The 12,615-nt window shown below is 39.0% G+C and overlaps 1 protein-coding gene across 1 annotated transcript in view; it reads left to right on the plus strand.

Moving 5' to 3' along the window:
- Window positions 1-12,615, plus strand: part of grin2da (glutamate receptor, ionotropic, N-methyl D-aspartate 2D, a) — a 196,206-nt gene that overhangs the window by 61,839 nt on the left and 121,752 nt on the right. The window lies entirely within an intron of this gene.

Here is a 12,615-nt window from a genome sequence, read left to right on the forward strand (position 1 = left end):
TTTATGAGGTTTTACAGGTAATAAACACAAAATTTTAAGGCAACACTAGGTAGTATTTTTACCATAAAATTGCAGCTTTAAAATCATTATAATTCTCCACTGACCTGTAATAGGGAGAATAGAGCCTCTGTCGTTGCTCTTCCGGCCTCAGCAGTGTTCATTTAAACAGAAGTTCATATTGTTGCTGTCTACAGAAATATTACATATCTCCTATTATATAATTTGAATTAATGAGTTCTTCACATCATGTGAAAATGTCAGGACTACTATAACATATTCCCAGTAAATGGAATAAATATATATTACAACTTAAGTACTAGAGTCTCAAATCCCACCTCAGGACACTGTTTGTGAGGGGTTCTGTGTATGTGGAAGGTGTGCTGATGCTGATAGGTAGATTGGTTATTTAGACATATTCATGTGTGTGAGTTTGTGATGCCCTTTGAAGGAATGAATGAATGGATGGATGAATGAATGCTGTGATCATGCTCTGCCTTATCTTTGTAATGTGTATTCTTAATGTTATGTCTTTTACAGGAATATGCAAACGTTTGGGTGCATTATGGTGACATTGTTGTTTATGTGCTGAATGTAGCATATAGCAGAAAACATATGTGGCACCTGCAGAAATTAGGAAATTTGTGAAAATAAACGTATATATGTAATTGGATAATATTGTACTCTGCTAATCGTTTCTAGAATTAATCAGATTTTATGCAGTGGCTATTTATACATTTGACATTACTTTGTGCAAAGGTTGACACAGCTCTGGTGTCTTAATGGAACGCCTGTGATATGCTTTGGTCAAAATACCACAAAGATCAAACACCACATCACTGTTCTCCCAGGCTAAACAGTGCCTGTTCCTTTAAATGAGAATTGAGCAACAGCCCAGTTCAGTCTGAGTGCCCAGGAGTGAGGCACAGAAATAGTTTTCTCTATATTTAATACTTGTATCCCCCCCCCCCCCAATATTATGTCAATTTAAGGAACGAGGTGTTAACAAGGGTGCCTCTTGGCTGACTGTTCATTCTGTGGAGAGCTGTTGATTAAAAATATGTAAACCCTTCATAATTAAAGTGAGTTGATATTAACATTAGCCACCCAAATGTGGAGGTAACTCTTTCAGCCATGCTTTCACAGAATGTGCACACATTTTTGGAAGGTGGGCTAATCAGGTGGTTAACATGTGGGACACGGCGGTCCAGCACTTATTCATGTTTCTTAAGTGATAAGGTCGTCTGGTAAAAGCCTAAAATGCAATATTTTGGAAAAGGCTGCTATTTCTTTGGAGATTACATTGGACATAATTCCACTTACTGGCTTCCTCCCCTGAACTCTTATTCTTGATCATTCAGCAAAACACCATACTCTGCGGTGCAGAGATTTCTCATCTACGTGCTGAAACAAATCACATAGCACTGTAGGGGTTAGCTTGATTTCATGGAGGCTTTTAGGAGCTGTGCAGTGAATTTTATTGGAAGTGGAATACACTCTATCTATTCCCATTCCTATTCCTGCCCATGTTCAGTGGTGGCTACTGTATATTTATGTACACAGTTCTATGTATTTATATAAAATTATCTGTATTTATCTATACACATTTCCAGAAAAGGTGTTTTTTGTGTTTGTTTTTTGTAAAATGCAAACAACAAAAGATATGTTTATGATTTGTTAAATCCCATAAACTTTTATGTGGTGCAGCAGGTAGTGTCACAGTCACATAGCTCCAGGGAATTGGAGATTGTGGGTTCAATTCCCGCTCCGTGTGACTGTCTGTGAGGAGTTGGTGTGTTCTCCTCGTGTCCGCTTGGGTTTCCTCCCACAGTCCAAAAACACACGTTGGTAGGTGGATTTGTGACTCAAAAGTGTGAGTGTGTGTTTTGCCCTGTGAAGGACTGGCGCCCCCTCCAGGGTGTATTCCCGCCTTGCGCCCAATGAATCCTGGTAGGCTCTGGACCCACCACAACCCTGAACTGGATAAGCGCTTACAGATAATGAATGAATAAATATATATGTATATTATTTTGGAGTGTGTTACAGACATCAAATAAAAAATTGATGTTTAAAAAAAATAGGTGGCACAGTGGTACAGCAGGTAGTGGACCTGGAGGTTGTGGGTTCAAATCTGTCTGTGAGGAGTTTGGTGTGTTCTCCCTATGTCCGTGTGGGTTTCCTCTGGGTGCTCCGGGTTCCACCAAAGTTCCAAAAACACATGTCGGTAGGTGGATTGGCGACTCAAAAGTATCCATAGGTGTGAGTGTGTGTTGCCCTATGAAGGACTGTCACACCCTGCAGAGTGTGTTCCCACCTTGCGCCCAGTGATTCCGGGTAGGCTCTGGACCCACCATGACCCTGAACTGGATAAGCGGTTACAGATGATGAATGAATGTTTACAAAATTCAGCCTTATATCTCTGCTAGTGAAAACATTGGAAATTATTTCTTTTTAACTTTGTCAGTAAAATGAGGGAATTACAAACCACAATACAGTCTAGTAATCTACATTGAAGGACTGGTGCCCCCTCCAGGGTGTATTCCTGCCTTGTGCCCAATGATTCCAGGTAGGCTCTACACCCACCGTGACCCTGAACTGGATAAGCAGTTACAGATAATGAATCTATGGACGGAATACAGTCTAGTAATTTATATTTGTATGTTGTTCTGGATAAGAGCGTCTTCTAAATGTTATAAGTGGAAATGCAAATGTAGTAAGTAAATTAATAGAACAGAGGAGATGATATATGTAAATACAGTGGCCAACTGTTTTTTTCTGACCCCTAGTTTGGGAACCCTTGTTTTTAGTTAAAACATTGATGAATTTTGTTAATAACAATGATTCTCAATTTGTTGCATTTACCTGGTTAGAAAATAAAAATAAGAAATTAAAAAAATCTAGCTTGTCATGTAATTACATGAATAGAATTATACTGCACACATCAGGCACACTTTGTTACACTTATAACACATCCAGCAACAGTGTTAGCATCGTGGATTTTTTATACAGTGAAAGCTCAGATTTGAAACACTTGCATATCTCTCTTGTTGTACACACACACACACACACACACAGCATAACTCAAATTTAAAAGAGTTTATGGGAGCATCTGTAAATTCTCAGAATGGTTTGTCAGTGAGTGAGATGCTTGGTTCAGAAGGGTTAATTGCTTCTGCTTGAGGCATTATGCCATTGAAGTAACAGTCCTTTTACTTGGGTTTAGACTACTCTACTCATGTGTGCCAGAGCTAAATATACCTCTTAGTATGAATATCATTGGTAGGCTTTTTCCATTTAGCTGAGTGAGTTAATGTTCACTTTCTCATCATTGCTTTATTTATTTTATTTTGCTGTATTTCACATTGTATGAGCATGAACACAAAAATGCACTGACAAATATAAACTTTCAGAAATGGTATTTGTCTTGCAAAAATCAATAATTACACCTGCTCCAATCTGCGGAAATGAGTCTTACATGTGGCCTTTTTCGCTCACGCATGACAACTTCTGTGCGCTCTCACTTTTGCACCAAATATCTCAAGTCAGTGTGGTGCAAAACTAATCGGTGCATCTGTAGCGCCAGGGGGCAAGCACTGTTCAGAGATTGGAGAACCCTTCTGACCAATCAGAGGACTTGTTAGGCACGTGTCACATGCTACTGGCTGAGGTTTCCTGGTTCTACAAAAAGCCTTCTCCAGAAAACAAACATGGAAGACAGAGGATCCATGTAGAAAATGAAATGGAAAACGGGAAATGACTCTTTATCGGATTTCTGATGGAACACATAAAGTTGCATAAAAAAAAAAAAAAACTGAGAAAGTTCTCTGTGTGTCTCTGGAGCTGTGCTTTGGGTGACTCATGCTGAGTCTATTGTGCTGTTCATATAGCTACTGTCCGGAGATAAACTAATGAATAGAATCATGACTAATTCACTTTTTACAGCGGTTCGGAGTGATATATGATACATATTTGGAAAGAGTGTTGAGTTGGGTCTGTTTATATATTTAAATTACGCAGCAGAATGTGCTCAAAACCCGAGAGTGTGTCGACTCAGCGTGTTTCAATTCTCTAAACCATTGGCCTAGAGTAGGTCAATGATCAACAACATTTACTGCTTATGGTAGATCAGATTCATCCCGACTGCCTGATGCTCAGAATAGATTCATTGGGAGTAGAATGAGTGCCTAACGAATCCTCTGATTGGTCTGAAGCATTCTCCAGTCTCTCCAATCGTTTGCACCAACTATACTTCCATACAAATCATACCTGCTCTGTGGGGGTCCTGACCATTGAAGAGCAGGGTGAAATGGGGATGAGAAAGTATGCAGAGAAACAGGTGGACTACAGACTGTAATCGTAGAGCAACAAATTGCTCTTGTCTAGTGTGAGAGGAGGAGAGACAAGTCTATTGCATGAGGTACTATTCAGCTACAGCGTGCAAGTTTCTGTTTGCTACATATTGAAGATGACACATATGACAAGTTAATTCTCCTAAGATCTTGGAGTGTTACTAAGAAGAACACATCTGTATTTAAGTCATGGAGATATGTTGGCCTCTGCTTATGTTTATAAGCAAAGTTGTCATTACTGACAGAGAAGTGAATTTGCACTGTTCTGTTTGCCATGACAATGACAGATACCATAGACATCCATGACAAAAAATGTCAGCTCTTCGTATTTCTCCACTCATTCACATACCTGCCTGACTGACACCATGACAGAATGTACGTTTATCACCTGCCACAATGATGCTGGTCCTGTGAAGGTGACTGGACTCTGCTGCATACTCAGGACAAAAGCATGATGTCAGCATTGTCAGAAACACTAGAGATAGCAGAATTTTATTTACAGATGTACATTCTGATTCATGGGATTTTTAAACAATTCTCAGTGCATCTCAACAAACCTTTATTTTGTTTACAACTTTCTTCAGATGGTAAGGTTTTAGGAAACCCACAGCTCATTTTTATTTATTTATTAATGGAATAATTTATTATTGGCCTGTCAGGAATCACTGGGCGGACTGACGGAGGCGGACGCACTTGCTAAAACACGGAAACTTTAATATAATAAAACAAAGAAACAAAACAAACACAAACGGACTCTAGGGCAGATACTAAGTTTGGAAACAACAAGACTAGGAATTTAAACAAAACAACTTGACTTAGAGAGGGAAAGAAACAACATGACATGACTATGAATGAGAAAGAAGCAACATGACAGGACTAAGAAAGAGAAAGACACAAAATGACACGACTTGAAACTTAGCAAAACAACACAACATGACTTTGAGAACAAAACGAACGACCGATACCAGGAAGTGACACACGGGAATTTAAATACTACATACAAACGAGACACACCTGAGACAGATAACGAGGACAGCGGAAAAGGAGGCGGAACAAAGGCAGGACATGGGCGGAGACAAGGAAAACAACAGACAGAGCCATGTGCAGATAGAGCACATGGTGGGGAAAACAGACCTGACAGGACGAGGGCGTGACATGGCCTTTTACCATATTAGTCTTATCCTTAGCAGTTTATTAAACAAAGCTCTATGATTACATCAATTAATCTACATTTATGATATTGCTTGTAATGAAAGCTTGTTGGCCATGAATATACCATTGATTTCTTGGCTTGATATTTCCCAATGTTGGCATCGCCTACTGTTAATGGCTGGTAGACTAGTTAAAAAAAAAAAACATACACACACACACACACACTGTTAGGGACGAGGGGTGCGGACTGACGGATGCGGACACAAACGCTAATAACACAGACTTTATTTAACCGGGAATTTACAAAACAAACATTAACAAACTAGAGGGCAATCACTAAGCGAGGGAAGAACAAGACTACGAACGAGAATGACGGAACACGACGAAACAAAGGTGGACATTACAAAAAACAAGGCGAACATTACAAACCATACGAAGAACAAGGCGAACATAACAAAAAACAATGAACGACACCAGGAAGTGAGGGAAGGGGACTTAAATACACCAACAAACGAGAAACACCTGAAACGGATAACGAGAGTGACGAACAAGAAGGCGGAACAAAGGCGGGGCGTGAACGACAACAAAACAAAGCCAGGTGCTGAGATCAGGAAAACAGACGAGACGAGGGCATGACACACACACACAAAAACATTAATTAATTAATTAATTAATTAATTAATTAATTAATGCATTCATTCATTCATTCATTCATTCATCCAATTCAGGGTCACAGTGGGTCCGGAGCCACTGGGCGAATGGTGGGAACACACGCTTTGTAGGGCAACAAAAAAAAAAAAAAACACATTCCACAACAAAAACACCTTTGACAAAAATATATATTAAAGGAAAACTATGTAGTAACTTAAAAGTCATTGTGATGATTCACAGACTTATAAGGAAATTTCCACTGTCCTTGCTACAGCTCAGCACTGCAGAATCTGTGCTATGTAACTTTAGGGGGAAGGTAGGGAAACCACAGATTATAGGACAGTGCTGTAAAAGTGAATTACACTCTGCAACTGTAGGAGGCCCCATATACAAAAATTGCAAGTCTTACCTAGTGTTCTTTTAAATAACTATATATTATTAAATGGTAATACCAGACTTACTGCAATATATTATTGATCACACAGAGCCTTTTTTAAAAATATTTTAAATATTTTCTCCCCATGTCTGTGTGGGTTTTTTTCCGGGTGCTCCGGTTTCCTCCCACGGTCCAAAAACACACGTTGGTAGGTGGATCGGTGACTCAAAAGTGTCCATAGGTGTGAGTGTGTGCCACCCTGTAAAGAACTGGTGCCCCCTCCAGAGTGTGTCCCTCCCTTTCGCCCAATGATTCTGGGTAGGCTCCGGACCCACCCCGACCCTGTTACTGACAATGAATGAATGAATGAATGATACATTGTATTATTTGTGAAAAACAGTGGAACTTGGACTGCAATTTAAGATTTATTTATTAGCACTGTTTGAAAATATAGTTTTCAAGAACATTTGTAAAAAATAAACAAAAAAAACCCAAAAGTATTCACTATTGCCTTGATAAAAAAAACCCCTGAAATTATGAACAAAATGGATGGTGTGTTATTGTTCTTATAAAGGAAAGAGTCATCCTTTTATTGTTTGGGTTGAATGAAACGTTGACAGACTAATATCTGCACATATTCATTTCCCAACTAACTGACTAATCAAAGTCATAATGGACCAAATAATTGATTCTGAATATATTTATTAGTTGAAGGTGCATTCTTATTCATAGTATGTTGTTTCATACCTTTTGTTTCCAATGGGCGATGCCAACATGGTTGCACATGTGTTTATTTAAGGATAGGGAAATGCAGAGCATAAACACATTACGACATTTTGGTAATTGATTCAGAATTACACAAGATAATCACCTGAGGATCCATTATTTTTCCTCACCTCGAGAGATAATGGTATGGGATGTAGGTATTTATGTGGGAATAATGTTGCAGTTGTCACAGCAACATTCTGTTTTTATAATTGTAATAATAATAATAAGATAACAGCACAGTGACATTACAGTGAGTATGCATGCAACTGTGGTAACAACTGTTGCATTTGTTCTGACATGTCCAGGCATGTATTTGTAATAAAGTGTTACTCTGTGGATAAAAGCCCTTATGAATGCTATTGAGGTCACTATGTAATCAGCAGCTGTCTGCCAGAGGGGAAGTTATGCCCACTCATGACCTAAATTTAGTTAAACACTGTCTACTTATTCAAATAATTAATGCAAATTAGCATTAGTCAACTACACAGGCCATTTGGGGTCATGCCATTGCCTGACACCTGCAGTGACCCAGTGACTAGATAAATATAAAAACACAAGGAGAATTGAATGCTGGGAAAAAAAAAAAAAAAAATATATATATATATATATATATATATAGGATATATATATATACAGGAACTCAGGGGACAAACACAGGGACAAAAATTATATATATATATATATATATATATATATATATATATATATATATAATTTTTGTCCCTGTGTTTGTCCCCTGAGTTCCTGGCTTCTATACCTACCTCAAGTCACTGTGCATGAGCAGTCTGTTCTCCCCCTGTCTACCTAGGTTTCCTCTTGGTGCTCTGGTTTCCTTCCATAAAATCAAATGTTAATATGTGTATGTGTGAGTGCATGTATGACTGTGTGATGCCCTGTGATGGACTGGTGCTTTATCAAATGAATTTATAGAATGAATGAACAACATTAATATTCGAATTTTCCCACATTTTTCTCAAATGACTGTTCCAGACTCATTCATTCGTTCATTATCTGTAACCGCTTATCCAATTCAGGGTTGCGGTGGGTCCAGAGCCTACCTGGAATCATTGGGCGCAAGGCGGGAATACACCCTGGAGGGGGCGCCAGTCCTTCACAGGGCAACACAGACACACACACATTCACTCACACACTCACACCTACGGACACTTTTGAGTCGCCAATCCACCTGCAACGTGTGTTTTTGGACTGTGGGAGGAAACCGGAGCACCCGGAGGAAACCCACGCGGACACGGGGAGAACACACCAACTCCTCACAGACAGCCACCCGGAGCGGGAATCGAACCCACAACCTCCAGGCCACTGGAGCTGTGTGACTGCGACACTACCTGCCGCGCTCTAACTCTAATTGGCGCTCTATTTTAAAATCTCCATCTTTTAATTATGTGTTATATTTTAAAATTATAATATTACTTTGAAAACTATGCATTCACACTTGTTTGAAATATAATAACATGCAATAGATGAAATGGTTCAAAATAACTAATATTACCCACAATTTACCTTTAATTAGGGAACATAATTGTACTTTATTATAATTGTAGATTATGGGTGGGCGGTATAATTCTAAGACCATATACCGCATATATAAAAATGTGATTGGTATCTTAAAATGAGGGTGGTATTAATAACGTGTGTGTGGTGGGTCAAATTTCTGTTCTGTGTCTTTAAAAGTCGGCTAAAATGTTCATGTACATTTAAGAGTGCCACAAGGAGGGGGCGCTGTGGGAGCTCAATTACTATTGAGGTCACGGTCTGAAAACGGGTGGAGAAAAGCACAAGCCCAGTAGCCCACCACAGATGTAAATTTAGCGCTGAGTTTGGGTTAAAAGAGAAAGGTATTAGGCTGTAAACAGACATAATTCTCAGAAAATCCTTCTCTCGACTTTGTGCTCACAGGTATATGGCCTTATCCTCTAAATATGTGTGTTTTGAGCCTCAATTAGCTGAAAAATCTGCTGTGTTGTGCTAAACCCCTTGCGACCATTAGCACCAGCTGTGCTTCTAAACAGTGTACTGTCTTATTTTGCTTATTTTCTTATTTTTCTGTTCCTTCAGCACCAGTTGCTGAAATTTGTTCCTGCAGCAATGGCTGATTAATCATCAATATGTGTGTCGTTGTGCACTGTCCGGCTGTGTTTAGCTAAATTCGCTCGACTTTTTTCTTAAAGATATAAGGCTCTGCGTGCGCAGCCTGACAGAGCACCCCCTCCTAACGGTAATACTGTATACTGAGATAATATTTTGAGATGCTTTTACAGTATGAAATATGTGGATACTGCCCATCCCTATTGTAGATTTTAAAATTGTGTTGATTACATACGCCCCATTTAAACTCCAGGACTTTAATTATGGTGTTTTTACTGAAAGATTACAAACCTGTATCTCTCCTTCTGGAGAAGAGAATGTAATGTACCTTTAAGAAACAGAACTGGACTGTTAAACACTGTTGTACCTTTAAAGGTACAATATTGTACCTCTACCGAACCTTTTTCTGAGAGTGCATGAACACATACTGGACTTGAAGAAATTGGACTTTGTTTCCCCCCAGAAGCAACAGTAAGTTTATTTATAATTGTAGATGCTGAAGTGGGATCAAACAGGCAAGCTGGTTTAAAGCACACTTTTTCTGCATGCAATATTTTTACACTTGTTTACCACTGTGCGCCAAAGCAGAATACCACTGATTTTGAAAGAATTCCTGAATAATCCTTGAATAATTCATATTTTGCTCGGACGCTGCCTCCACTCTTTGCCGCAGCTTTAAACGGGGGATTTTGTCCAAGTGAAGATGGCTGATCCATTTCCATCTCCGTGTACATATCTGTCTGCGCATTCCTTTCACATGATCAACATTAAGCTCAAGTTCCATTGGCTGGTTTGGGTTTTAATTGAGCGTCTGGAGAGCACCACTCATCTGTTGTGGATTGAAGGGAAGTGGAGTTAACTAAAGCTGGAGCAGGGCATCTCTCCAGAGCTTTAATCCGACTCTTCGCAGACCACCAACCCGTGTGCGGAGGAGTTGTTTAATTGCTTTAATTAGGACAGTAATTAATTATATTATGTGGTTAAGTGCTTTCATGCAAAAGATAGGGGGCCGGAGCTCTGATCTTTGTGCATTGTGTAGACACGAGTATAGCAGAGGGAGACAAACCTCATGCGATTTCAAAGCACTGGGTGGAAAGAAAGGACTGAAAGTGGACAATATGTAAATTACAGTAAAGTATAAACAGAAATAAAATATTAGGATTCAGTGATTATGTTGATTACGTAACGATATAATTTAATTATTATTATGTTTGCAGCGTCAGGCAGACACACTTATCCAAAGCAAATTAAAATTTTATCCACGTGACAGAGGTAGACAAACATAGTGTTAGGAATCACATTCCTGACTGTGCTGTTAATTAAAGTCTGTAGTTACTGAATAAAAAAAAGTACATACACATGTACATGTTTGTTTGCCCAAAGTACAATCAGTGTAACTATCCACTCAAATGCTCAGTAGTGGTCTTAAAGACCAGTTGTGTTCCCTTAAGGTGCATATCCCCAGAAAAATAACCATGCCTCACGTCAATGCAGACCACATCCACTATAATCACTGTGTCCACACTCGGACATCTGCTTGAATGTCATAGAGCAAATAAAATATAGAATAAGGGAAAAATAAGGAACAAGGAGCGTGCTAAATATGCTGGGGCTAAATTGCCAGCTTTGTATTTATTTCTTTCCTGGCACCCCATGTAAACTATGCTCTGTTCAAATTAGTACCCCACTTCTTTAATAGTGCACTTGACAAAATATAAAACAACTAAACCACTACACTACATACATACTAGGTTTGAGAAAGGTAATTGTGATTCAGCCCTAGTGTTTTGGTGTTGTAATTGCAAAGCAGCTTCAGGGTCCATCATGTTATTATTCATTAGTAAGTACAAGATGAATAAAATATTTCCTCATTTTAATTAAAGAGTGCTCTAACTGGTATATAATTCACAAGCTTAGTTCTGATGGATCATTAGCTACATAGCATATGTCAAAAAGGTGTTTTCTGACATTGCAGCAATGAGAAATTATAGCATCAATAATAATAATAATAATAATAATAATAATAATAATCATTTTGGTCTTATTTAGTTGTTCATATAATACTACTACTACTGCTACTGCCCCTTTGATGAAGTTCAGATTGCTATATTGATAAGCTAATAATAGTAATCTATTGAATGCAGATCAAAGTGTTTTACAGCAATTCTTTAAAACAAGATTGATGAAACATATATAGAGTAAACACTGTAACTGCAATTAAAAGTCATGAGTAAAAAAGGACAAAAGGGTAAAGCATGCAATGTGCAGTCCCCACCACCCCTCCCACCCTCTCCCCACCACCTTCCCATCAGTTGACTTTCAGAGTTGGTCTAACATCCTGACTACTTGGGCATGCTCAGAATAGATCCTTCTCCTTCCCATCTGGACTCAAGTCTGGCTCGTAATGTGCCAGGGCAGACGTTCTGTATCGGGGAGGAACAGGACCATTAATCTCAGAACTTCTGAACGGAGTCTGGTGCAGTACATTTTTAAGTCTCTGACACGATCGCGGCGCAGAGCTTAAGCCTGAGGAATTTTTCCACCTGTTTCTCACATTTGTGAGTGTGGCCTCGCTTAATAGTGCAGAAGTACATTCATTTCTCCAGCCGTGTGCCTGGAGTGAAAAAGACTGTGTAATGAGCGCTTGTGAAGCCGAGATGGCAGCCTCATTAAAGGCAGGGTGTTAACCCCATGAGCTCCTTTCATACATACATCTGAAACTTATGAAGCATAGCATGAATAAAGCAGTCCTGCCCTGGACATGCTTAGGCAAGGCATACCACTTTTTCAAGCTTTTCCTACATTTATTTACTAGCGCAAACTTAATTGTACTTAATCGTAGTTCATTGTGTAGCTAAATCTCTGGCTGTCAGACAGTTAAGATGATTACTTTGCATATATAATTTGATGCTAAAGAGACATATTTAAATTTATAAAGCAGTGTATTTTACATTACAGCTTTAGTGTTCCAAGGAGTCTTCATAAGTTTCTGTAACCACTTCATGCTGTTTAGCGTTTACTGTCCACACCTAACTTGTTGGTCCACCTTAAATGTAAAGTCAGAGACAGTAGCTCATCTTTTGCTGCAGTTTGTGTTGGTCGTCTTCTAGTCCTTCATCAGTGCACACAGGACACTGTTGGGATTTAAAAACTCCAACAGCCCTGCTGTGTCTGATCCACTCATTACCAGCACAACACACAATAACACACCACAAT

The sequence above is a fragment of the Hoplias malabaricus genome, chromosome 6 (assembly GCF_029633855.1).
Source record: "Hoplias malabaricus isolate fHopMal1 chromosome 6, fHopMal1.hap1, whole genome shotgun sequence".
NCBI lineage: Eukaryota > Metazoa > Chordata > Actinopteri > Characiformes > Erythrinidae > Hoplias > Hoplias malabaricus.